The sequence below is a fragment of the Aristolochia californica genome, unplaced genomic scaffold (genome assembly GCF_029961685.1).
Source record: "Aristolochia californica isolate CCGP_79_NKW_82.1479 unplaced genomic scaffold, dmAriCali1.0.hap1 SCAF_6, whole genome shotgun sequence".
Taxonomy (NCBI): domain Eukaryota; kingdom Viridiplantae; phylum Streptophyta; class Magnoliopsida; order Piperales; family Aristolochiaceae; genus Aristolochia; species Aristolochia californica.
The window spans coordinates 34,623,703-34,635,149 of record NW_027182257.1 but is presented as its reverse complement, the minus strand read 5'-3'; the positions used below and the strand labels follow the sequence as shown (position 1 = coordinate 34,635,149).

The 11,447-nt window shown below is 40.1% G+C and overlaps 1 non-coding gene across 1 annotated transcript; it reads right to left on the bottom strand.

Annotated features, from left to right (window-relative positions):
- Nucleotides 1-938: 938 nt before the first annotated feature.
- On the bottom strand, nt 939-1,045 carry LOC137935616 (small nucleolar RNA R71). Its single transcript, XR_011109315.1, has one exon. It is a non-coding gene; the product is annotated as a small nucleolar RNA R71 (small nucleolar RNA).
- Nucleotides 1,046-11,447: the final 10,402 nt, after the last annotated feature.

The window sequence follows — 11,447 nt, the reverse complement described above, 5'->3', positions numbered from 1 at the left end:
TTTAGGAAGTAGTTAATTAAATTATTGCTTGATAATTTAGGATATAATTAGTGTTTAGTTCATATTAATTCATCATATTTGGTTAGGCTAGTTGACTGAAGAATACACAAAATTCAATCCTCCCTGTGGATATGACCCTCGCTTACTACTAGATTACATGAACGATTCGTACGCTTGCGAGGTATAAAAGCCGATGTAACTAAAATTATACATCAAGTTTTTGGCGCCGTTGCCGGGGAGGCACGTATTAGGTGTATTTCTTTGTTCTCCATAGTCTTAGGTTAGATTTTTTATTTTTTTATTTTTATTTTATTTTTATTCTATTTTTATTTTTATTTGGAATTATTTTTATTTCTTCTAGTTAGTTCATATTTTTAGTAGCAAGTTTGTTAGCTTAATTTGATAGTTCCTTTTGTTTATTTTTGTCTTTTTATGCACGGGCGCCGCTCCCTAGGTGGACCATTAGCTCCCTTTGTTGAAGAGGTAGAACATATTTGTAGGAAAACACCCGAAGTCAAGTTAGGAGCTACCATGGCCAATCAGGGCGAACCATTACAGTTACCTGCAGCAGGTGACCGTAGAGCCCTGAGGGATTATTCTATCCCATCCCACTTCACATCAACTTCTTGCATTATATTGCCACCCACTACTGCCGCCAATTATGAGTTGAAACCGGTGTGATCCAACTCCTCCCTACATTCTATGGGTTGGAGAAGGAGGACCCATATTACCAAATCAAGGAATTCTTAGATATTTGTGCAACTTTTAAATTTCAGAATTTCTCAGATGACTCTATCCGGTTAAGACTTTTTCCATTTTCACTTAAGGATAAGGCCAAGTCTTGGCTTAATTCCTTAGAGGTGGGTAGCATTACTTCATGGGACACATTAGTCACAAAATTTTTGTCCAAGTACTTTCCCATTCCTTAGAGAACTATAGCCCTCAGGAGAGAAATCTCCAACTTTATGCAGCAGGAGGGTGAACACTTTTATGAGGCTTGGGAAAAATGGAAGGATTTGATCCGTAGGTGTCCGCATCATGGGTTTGAGAAATGGCATTTAGTGCAATACTTTTATCAAGGTCTTACACCTCAGGTTAGATCCATGGTAGATGCAACGAGTGGTGGGAGTTTGATGGGTAAGAGTGCTAGTGAGGCGTGGGACTTCTTTGAAACGTTGAGAGATCAATCTCAGCAATGGGGTTCATCATTTAATGTTGATAGGAGATCCCACGAAGCCAAAAGAGGGGGTCTTTACGAGGTTAGTGAAACACCCATGCTCATGGCCAAGATTGAAGGGTTGACTAGAAAAATTGATGCCCTTATGGTGTCCAAGAGTTCACCTTCTCCTAACCCATCTAATGTCTGTGCCATATGCTCTGGTTCATCTCATCCCACACAAATGTGTCCATCTAGTTCATCCTACCCAGAGCTCATTGAGGACTTGAATGCAGTCCAGAATTTTCATAGACCGAACCGAAACGATCCTTTTTCAGAAACATATAATCCGGGTTGGGCTAGGCACCCAAATTTCTCATGGTCTAAGGGTCCACAGGTTGGGGGTCCTCCAGGGTTTACTCAACCCCAAGTTCCGCGCCCACACTTCACTCAACAACCATTGATTCCACAAAAACCTTCACTTGAGGATACACTTCAATTATTCATGCAGAATACACAGTCCTCCATTGCTAAACCTGAAATGCAAGTGAGTCAGTTGGCCAGCCACATGAGTGAACAAGCACAAAATAGACTCCCGAGTCAAACCATTCCTAACCCCAAAAGCACACATGAGAGTGAGTTGAGTTCCAAACCCCACCATGAGCAAGCCAAAGCCATAACCACCCTTAGGAGTGGTCGTGAGTTGAACAATGGGGTAGGGACCACTAAGTCTAAGGAGTCAAAGGATGACAATGGGGACACATCATTGAGTGAAGAACCTCCAAGTTCTCCACCAACAGCCAAGCAGATCCCTACCCAAGTCCCATTAGCTCCTTATCCGCAGAGGTTATCGGGCCCACCTAGGAAAGGAGATAGCATGCATGAAACGTTGGAACTGTTTAGTAAGGTTCACATTAACATTCCACTTCTTGATGCTATTAGGCAAGTGCCTGCCTATGCACGATTTTTGAAAGACCTTTGTACACAGAAGAGAAAACAACATGTTAACAAAAAGGTCTTTCTTACTAAGAATGTAAGCTCAATTCTGAAGCATAACACTCCTCCTAAAGTTAAAGATCCTGGATGTCCCACAATTTCATGTGTCATTGGTGAACATACCATCCAGAGAACTCTTCTTGACTTAGGGGCAAGTGTGAATTTGCTTCCTTTCTTTGTGTACCAGCAATTAGGTTTTGGGTACTCCCATCACACTTCAACTAGCTGACCGTTCTGTCAAGATACCACGAGGAATAGTTGAAGATGTTTTGATAAAAGTGGAAAATTTCTGTTCCGGGTTGATTTCATTGTGCTTGATACAGAACCAATAGTCAATGTGACCAACCAAATTCCTGTCATCCTAGGACGTCCCTTCTTAGCCACATCTAATGCTATCATTCATTGTAAAAGTGGTGAGTTGGAGTTGTCTTTTGGAAATTTTAAGGTCTCATTGAATGTATTTAATGCCGGGCACCACCCACTTGAGTCTGATGATCTGAGTCCTGCATTTAATATAGAAACTGTTATGCTTGATAACGAATCCACTCTTGAATCTTTTGAGTCTTGCATAACATCTTTAGACATGGACTATTTTGATGAGGAAACATACTTCCGAGAGGTTAATTCTTTACTCAATTCTGTACCTCTGTTGGAGGAAGCTTATGAGGTTATCACAACTGAACATCCACAGGATCTTCCTCTTGACTTGGATAAACCTCTTGAAACTTCCAAGCTAGACCTTAAGCCACTTCCTCCCACATTGAAGTATGTGTTCTTGGGACCCATGAACTCATTACCAGTCATTATTTCCTCTTATTTGAGTACTAATCAGGAGGAACAATTGACTGAAGTTTTACAAGCACACAGAGAGGCATTGGGGTGGACTCTTGATGCTTTAAAAGGGATTAGCCCCTCCATATGCATGCATCGTATTCATTTGGAGGAGGGGACTAAAGCCTCACGTGAGATGCAACGTAGGTTAAATCCCCATATGCTGGAGGTTGTGAGAGAAGAAGTCATCAGGTTGCTTGTGACAGGAATCATTTACCCTATTTCCGATAGCACCTGGGTGAGTCCAATTCAAGTTGTCCCTAAGAAAGGGGGGATAACGATAATGAAAAATGAGAGTGGTGAATTGATTCCCACAAGAACTACCACCAAGTGGCGTGTCTGCATTGACTATAGAAAACTTAATTCCGCCACTAGGAAGGATCACTTCCCACTACCTTTCATTGATCAGGTACTAGAGCGATTGGCCGGCCACAATTTTTATTGCTTCTTAGATGGATACTCCGGCTACAATCAAATTCCCATTGCTCCAGAAGACCAGGAAAAGACCACATTCACGTGTCCATTTGGCACCTATGCTTACAGACGCATGCCTTTTGGTTTATGCAATGCGCCAGCCACTTTCCAACGGTTCATGATGAGTATCTTTTCTGACATGATTGGTGAATTTTTAGAGGTCTTTATGGATGACTTTTCTGTGTTTGGCTCTAGTTTTGATACATGTCTGCACAATCTTTCAGTCAAATTGTCCCGTTGCATTAAGTCCAATTTAGTCTTGAATTGGGAAAAATGCCACTTCATGGTGAAAGAAGGAATTGTTTTAGGACATGTAGTGTCTGAGCGGGGTGTAGAAGTGGACAAAGCCAAGGTTGACCTAATTGCCAATCTGCCACCACCTGCTTCTGTGAAGGGGGTGCGTTCTTTCCTTGGCCATGCTGGGTTCTATAGGCGTTTCATTAAAGACTTTAGCAAAATTTCTCGTCCTTTGACGAATTTACTTGCTCAAGATGTTGTTTTCGCCTTTGATGATGCCTGTATTCATGCTTTTGAAACACTGAAGAAACGTTTGTCCACTGCACCCATTGTCCAACCCCCTATTTGGTCTTTGCCTTTTGAGTTGATGTGTGATGCCTCTGACTATGCATTGGGGGTTGTTTTGGGGCAAAAGATGGATAAAATGCCCTGTGTCATTCAATATGGTAGCCGAACTCTTCATGATGCTCAATTGAATTATACTACCACTGAGAAGGAGTTGCTAGCTGTTGTATTTGCCTTGAACAAATTCAGATCATATCTGTTAGGTTCAAAGGTTATAGTGTTCACTGATCATTCTGCTTTGAAGTACTTATTATCCATCAAGGACACTAAACCTCGCTTGATTAGATGGATCTTGCAATTGCAAGAATTTGACCTTGAGATTCGAGATAAGAAGGGTTGTGAGAATGTTGTTGCTGATCATCTATCTAGGATCTATGTAGTACCTCAGGAAGGATTCCTTCCCTGATGAACAACTTCTCCAAGTATCCCAGTTGCCTTGGTTTGCTGACATAGTCAACTATCTTGTAACTCATAAGATTCCTGATTATTGGAGTAAACAAGATAGGTTGAAATTCTTTTCCCAAGTCAAACATTTTTTTTGGGATGACCCTTATTTGTTCAAGTGTGTTCTGACCAAGTCATTAGGCGTTGTGTACATGAGCAAGACTTTGCCAACATTCTTGAATTTTGTCATTCCCACGCATGTGGTGGACATTTTGGTGCTAGAAAGACCGCGGCTAAAGTCTTGCAATGTGGTTTCTATTGGCCTTCATTATTTAGAGATGCCCATGAGTTTTGTCAGGTGTGTGATAAATGCCAACGAACTGGTTGTTTGTCTAGGAAGAACATGATGCCTCTTAACCCCATTCTTATTGTTGAATTGTTTGATGTGTGGGGTATTGACTTAATGGGTCCTTTTCCTGTCTCGTTCGGCTATCAATACATTCTTGTTGCTGTTGAATATATCTCTAAATGGATTGAAGCTATATCATGTAAGACAAACGATCACAAAGTGGTGGTAAAGTTTTTAAAAGAAAATATCTTTAATCGGTTTGGTACCCCGAGAGCGATCATCAGTGATGGGGGATCTCATTTTTGTAACAGAGCATTTGAGACCTTATTGAAGAAATATTCCATCACTCATCGGGTGTCCACTCAGTACCACCCGCAAACTTGTGGTCAAGTGGAAATCTCTAATAAGGAGATCAAACGGATTTTGGAGAAGTTAGTTCGCTTTGATAGGAAAGATTGGTCCACTCGATTGGACGATGCTTTATGGGCCTATCGAACCGCTTATAAGACTCCTATTGGGATGTCTCCATTTCGCCTAGTGTTTGGCAAAGCATGTCATCTACCTGTTGAGCTTGAGCATAGAGCATTGCATTTGTTTCCAGGGAAGCTAAGATCCAGGTGGTCCGGTCCATTTGAGGTCACACAGATGTTTCCTCATGGCGCTATTGAGATCCGCAATCACGGTGACGGGTCAGTCTTCAAAGTTAACGGTCAGAGGCTCAAACCGTATCTTGAGAATTCACCTTGAATGCATCAGAGTCTTGCTTACGACTATAAACTTAGCACATTGTGGGCAATCCCCATGTTTCTATCCCTTTGTACATTACAGTTTTATTTTTATTTTTATTTTTTTTGGTTTATTCATACTCTCTTGCCGGCTGAGAGCATAAATGGTTCTGGTAGTCGATGACCAGACTTTTGGTCCCTAGTTTGAGAGGTCTGTACTCAAACAACCGTTCTGGGATTGACCAGTTCGATCTTGAAGTATTGAATGAAAACCTTATGGTGAGTAACTTAAGGACTTGTGTTCAACGCGTGATTCCTGCTGCCTTCAGTGGCCAGTCACACGGAGATTTCTTCAAAGTGTGATGTGGGATAGCGGTTTCATCTACGGATGATTACCTACGGGTACGGCTGATACAAGTAAACCTTCTTCGAGGGAGACTATGTATCATTCCTAGTGGTCTTTATTGACTTTTCGGTACTATTGTTGATGACCAAACACATATGGTCCCACCTATGGATTTAGGAGCCCTGAGGGAGCTTAACCCTCAACCTGCTGGAGTATAACTCGCTAAGTTGTTATTCCTTTTTGTAGTCGTTCTAGTGTTTTAACTTTTCCCCATTGAGGACAATGTCAGGTTTAGGTTTGGGGGGGGGGGGGGGGGGGGGGGGGGGGGGGAGGGGGAGGGGGAGAACGACTCTTTTATGTCTTACCAATAATTTTCTTTTGATTTCTGTTCCCGGTTTTCAAATCACTCCTCTTAGTATGTGGTTAATATTAGTAGAGTTAAAATAAGTTGTTCAAATGTGTTTCAAAAATTTTCGTAAATTTGTGTAGAATATGCCTATTAGAAATCTGATATCATTTGTTGTGATTCATGATAATTCAGTGGGATAACTTACTATTGCATTAGACTTGGCACTTAGTTGCAAAAGAGAACATGTAAATCTAGTGTTGATCTATGTTAGTCTGAATAGTCTTGTATGCCTGTTTGAACTCAATCTTTTTTATACCTCAGTGAAATTCTTTGTTGTAATGTATGAATGCAAATGGAAATGCTCTTGCTTGCAAAAGACAGATAACTTCAGAAACAGCCTGGGTAAACCCAGGGACATGCACCAGAACAGTCGGTTACTTAAAAATAAGTGCATGTGCAGTGAAGACGAATACAAAGTGGTGGTAATACCAAAAGTATTCAGTGAAACAAAAAAATTACGCTGGTAATAGCAAAAGTGCGCTGGTAATAGCGTAAAATGGTTTTAAATCTGGAAGCAATGAGTTTCCTTAACTTTGATGATGAATTGTAATTTGAAAAAAGTTGCAAGTCAAGACTAAAATTGGTATATTTCTTCTGTGAGATTGTTAGACAACAGGCTTACTCTACTATTTTCTCTTAATTGTGATGTGACCAGGATTTTATTGTTATTTGTTGCCTCTTTGTTCTGTTGAAGTAATAGCTTATGGGTCACATTGGTTCAAGTGGAGTAACAATGAGTGTATTTGGATTGATAATAGGCTATATTTTACACAGGTTTTCAAATTTCGCAAGATCTCATATGATTTTCAGATATTTTACGATACTAAGTGTTAGTCATATGATAATGAGGAGTAAATGTTCTTCATTTTTTCTTTTTATATTATTGATTTAAATCAATTTTGTGGGTAAATTCCATGCAAACCCTCACGAGACATAACTCGTCCACTATTGCAGAGTAGGGGTTTAACGGCTTGTTGCATGTGCTAAATGCAATCGTGCTCCCTACGAAAGTGGCATTTTGTTTACCTAGGCTTAATTTTTGTTCGATTGTTGTTTTGCTAGGGACTAGCAAAGATTTAGGTTTGGGGGTGTGATAGATGTCATATTCTGACATGAGAACTAAGTTAATTATAATAGAATAACCTTTATAATTGTGTTATAGGTGGTTATTTATCGGTTTTCAAATGAAATGAGCATTTATTGAATTTGGCATTAATCACTGTCGATATTGTATATTTTTCTCTCCTGAATTATATTTCATTGTTTTTAAGGTTTATTTCTTCCTTAAATGCTTTTTATAGATTTAATTATGGAATTTTAGGAGAATTTTGGTGGAGAAAGAGATATTTACCAAAATGGCCTTAGTGAAATGGAGGTGATTTTTAGGTCAAATAGTTTTAAAATAAAGAAGATGGTATTTAAAGGAAGTAAGAGAGGTCAAAAGGGACCCGAGAGGGGGGACCCGAGAGGGAAAACCCGAGAGGGGAGCGTGAAAGGAAAACAGAAACAGAGTATCAAAAAACAGAGGAGCACCGTCGACCGAAACAGGGGAGGACCCGAGAGGAGTTCCCCACCGTCATTCGCCGGGCCAATACCTTCCGCCGTGCCACCGTCGTCCAACGCCGTCCACTGCCGTCCAGCAACCGAGAACAAACCCGAGGAGAGCTCGAGAGAGTCTCCGTCGAGGTGAGTTCAACAGTCGTCGCTCGCCAGGCCGAGAAGTGATCCGAGAGGGCTTCTCCGGTGCCAACTCCGCTTTCCGACCATCCTCCGGCGTTTATCACATATTCCGACCAGTCCCGAAGCCATTCCGACTCCAACCGAGACTCGAGAGAGCCGGTTAGAGAACGTCAGCTCTGTTTCGCTCTTCGCCGGACGTTACCTCCGTCCGTCGGCTTCTAACCGTCATCGCCGGCGTCGTCTCTACCTCCGGCCACTCACTATTGCTACCCGACGCCACCAATTTCTGGAAATTGCAGCACCCATGAGAACGAGTTGCTGCCCGAGCGAGAGGAGGAAGAAGGGGAGTAATTCGTCATTATTGAATTTAATTTTTTATATAGTTTGAACTTAGGTTTTGAATGTTAATTGAATCTGATTTGATAATTAAGGTTTATTTAAGATTTGTTTTCTTGATATTTGATTAAATTAGCTAATTAGGGTAAGATTATAATTGAGGTTGGATTTTGGTATTTTGATCCGATTTCTGTCTTTAACTCTAGGCGCCCGAGAGGGGCTAGACGCAAGGATTGAGAATCCGGATTCGTGGTTACGTGGCGCTCGAGAGAGGCACGAATCACTGTAAAATCCAAAGTTGATAATTTTAGCATCATCACACTAGGAAATTGATTCTCTGCATTCTATTGTAATCCGATCTTTGTCATTAACTCTAGGTGCCCGAGAGGGGCTAGACGCAAGGATTGAGAATCCGGATTCGTGGTTACGTGGCGCTCGAGAGAGGCATGAATCACGGTAAAATCTAGAGTTGACGTTTCCTATTGTGCAAGTAGTTAATTAAATTATTGCTTGATAATTTAGGAAGTAGTTAATTAAATTATTGCTTGATAATTTAGGAAGTAGTTAATTAAATTATTGCTTGATAATTTAGGATATAATTAATGTTTAGTTCATATTAATTCATCATATTTGGTTAGGCTAGTTGACTGAAGAATACACAAAATTCAATCCTCCCTGTGGATATGACCCTCGCTTACTGCTAGATTACATGAACGATTCGTACGCTTGCGAGGTATAAAAGCTGATGTAACTAAAATTATACATCAAGGAGCTAGGAGAAAAACCTAATATTGTCTTCATTTTCTGAAATAGCTCATACTCTTCGTCAATAATATTTTTTTGTGCAACTGTTATTGTGGGATGTTCTTCTTTTGTATCACTCATAAAGGCTTGATTAGCCCTTGTCAATTCTGACTTTTCATTTGCTTTATAGCATATTTCTTTATAATGGCCACATTTTCCACAGTAAATGCATGCCCTGTAACTGCACGAATCTATAGTGTGGCCAAAAAAATTAGAATGAATACATTTGGTATCATCTATTCTTCCAGCACCAGTCCTTCCACCTCTTCCTCTGCCCCCTTTATAACCTCTACCTCGGCCTCGGCCGCGGTCAGATGATAATCCTCTATGATCAGAATACATAGCGGATGATACATCAGTAGTGGAGGAAGAAGTGTATAGAATACAAAGTAGTGTTGCACACACATCATCAAACTTTGGGACAACAGAAGGACTCAAAAGTTGACGCTTGGCAATCTCAAGATGAGGTTTAACATTTGCAAGACAAATAGCAGTAATTAAGGCTTCCTTCTATTTATCTTGGATGGAATATCAGTGGTTGAGGGTTGAGCTAACTTCCACTCTTGAAGAAAGCCTCTACAGCGGGCCAAGTACTCATGAATATTTTCTCCTTGTTTAGTATTCAACATTCTTTGGAGAATATCATAGGGTCTATGTAGTGTATCCGGGCATGAGTACAGTTTAGCACATGTCTCCCAAATTTGTTTAGCAACATCAAGATGAATAACATTACTAGAGACATGTTCTTCCATGCTATTTATTAGCCAACCAATTACCAAAGTATTATTCTTCAGCCATTTCATATAAAAAATATCATCTTCATCAACAAGTGGTCCCCGGGTAGTGAGGTGACTAAGTAGGTCTTTTGTTATAAGAAACCTCCGAACCGATGTGGACCAACTCATAAAATTCGATACCCCACATAAGGGTATGGTGGTGATTCTTAGTATATCACCTTTGATATTCATATTTTCGTCAGCCATGATAGGCCTTTCTTCAAAAAAAAATTCTAATAATAACACCAAGTAGCACTTCTTCAATCAACTCGATGTATGGGAAAATTTAGCATCAATGCTAAATTATTATGATTATTTTTTTTCCAAAACCACTCATAAGAGGCTCAATAACTTTCTTCTATATCATGGAACTCTTATCCCACGAAAAAAAATCCAATAATCTGATTATGGACTGGTCTCGGTAAACTGAATTTCCAAAACGATAAAACTGTTTTGATAGCTTCCTTCTAGATAGAGAGGCATGAATATCCATAACATAATAACATGACAGTATTCACATATTTATCCTTGAATCATCTTCTAAATTAAAAAACCAGTAGCATAAAAAAAAAATTTGAACACTTATCTCTCGGCTTGTGTTCTTCCTTCATAAAAGAGCCTTCTTTGAGTGGTGTTTATCATCACTTCTCTAGAGCATTCCATTGACGAGGGATCCTAAATATAATGCACTGATACCATGTTGGATTTAGAATTCATTTTCCATAATTCTGAGCAAGAGAAAGAATAAATAAAAAAGATAAAAGGGAAGAAGAGCTCTCGGGTAGAGAGAAGAAAAAATAAAAGAGCAAAGAGAGGTTGCACCAAGCAAAGGGAGAGAGAGAAAGAGAGAGTAACTCGAGAATGAGATGTGTAACTTAATTAATTCCGAATTAAAACACCTCTATTTATAGTAGAGGAGGAGGTAGAGTCCTTATACAATTAGCCTTTCAATCCTATTTACATTCCAACTCTAACTCACTAAGATAAGTGTATTTAAACCAAACTACTAGAAGCATAATATGAGTTGAACTAGAACTCTTGCTTTCTTCACGTGACTATAGGGGAAAAGGCCAGCTCGTAGCCTTATCCATGTGGGTCCCTCGTGATCCTCCAACTCATCTTGATAAGGTTGACAATTCGTGAGATATTTGTGGGTCCTATTTGATCTTCAAGTCTTCTAACTCAATTCTGCTTGTGTTTCTTGATTCCTTAACTCGTGCTTGCTTGGGTGAGGACTCTTCTTGGTGTCCCACATCCTCTAAGACTCTTCTTGGTGTCCCACGTCCTCATGGTGGGTCCCCCCAGCTCGAGCACCATGGTGGGTCCCACATTGTAACAAAGTTAGAAGATTTGGGGATCAAGTGGGACCCACAAAGATACCACGAGCTAATAACCTTATCAACATGAGCTAGAAGATCATGTGGGACCCACAAAGATTAGACCACGAGCTAGCCTCCTCTCTTATGTTCATGTGTTTAAAGAATAGTTAGAGTTCAAGTTATATTAGACCTCTAGTAGATTGTATTATCTTTTCATGATAGGCTTATCGTAGAGTGTTAGAGTAAGAATGCAATTAGGAGACTTAAAGTTGAATTGTAT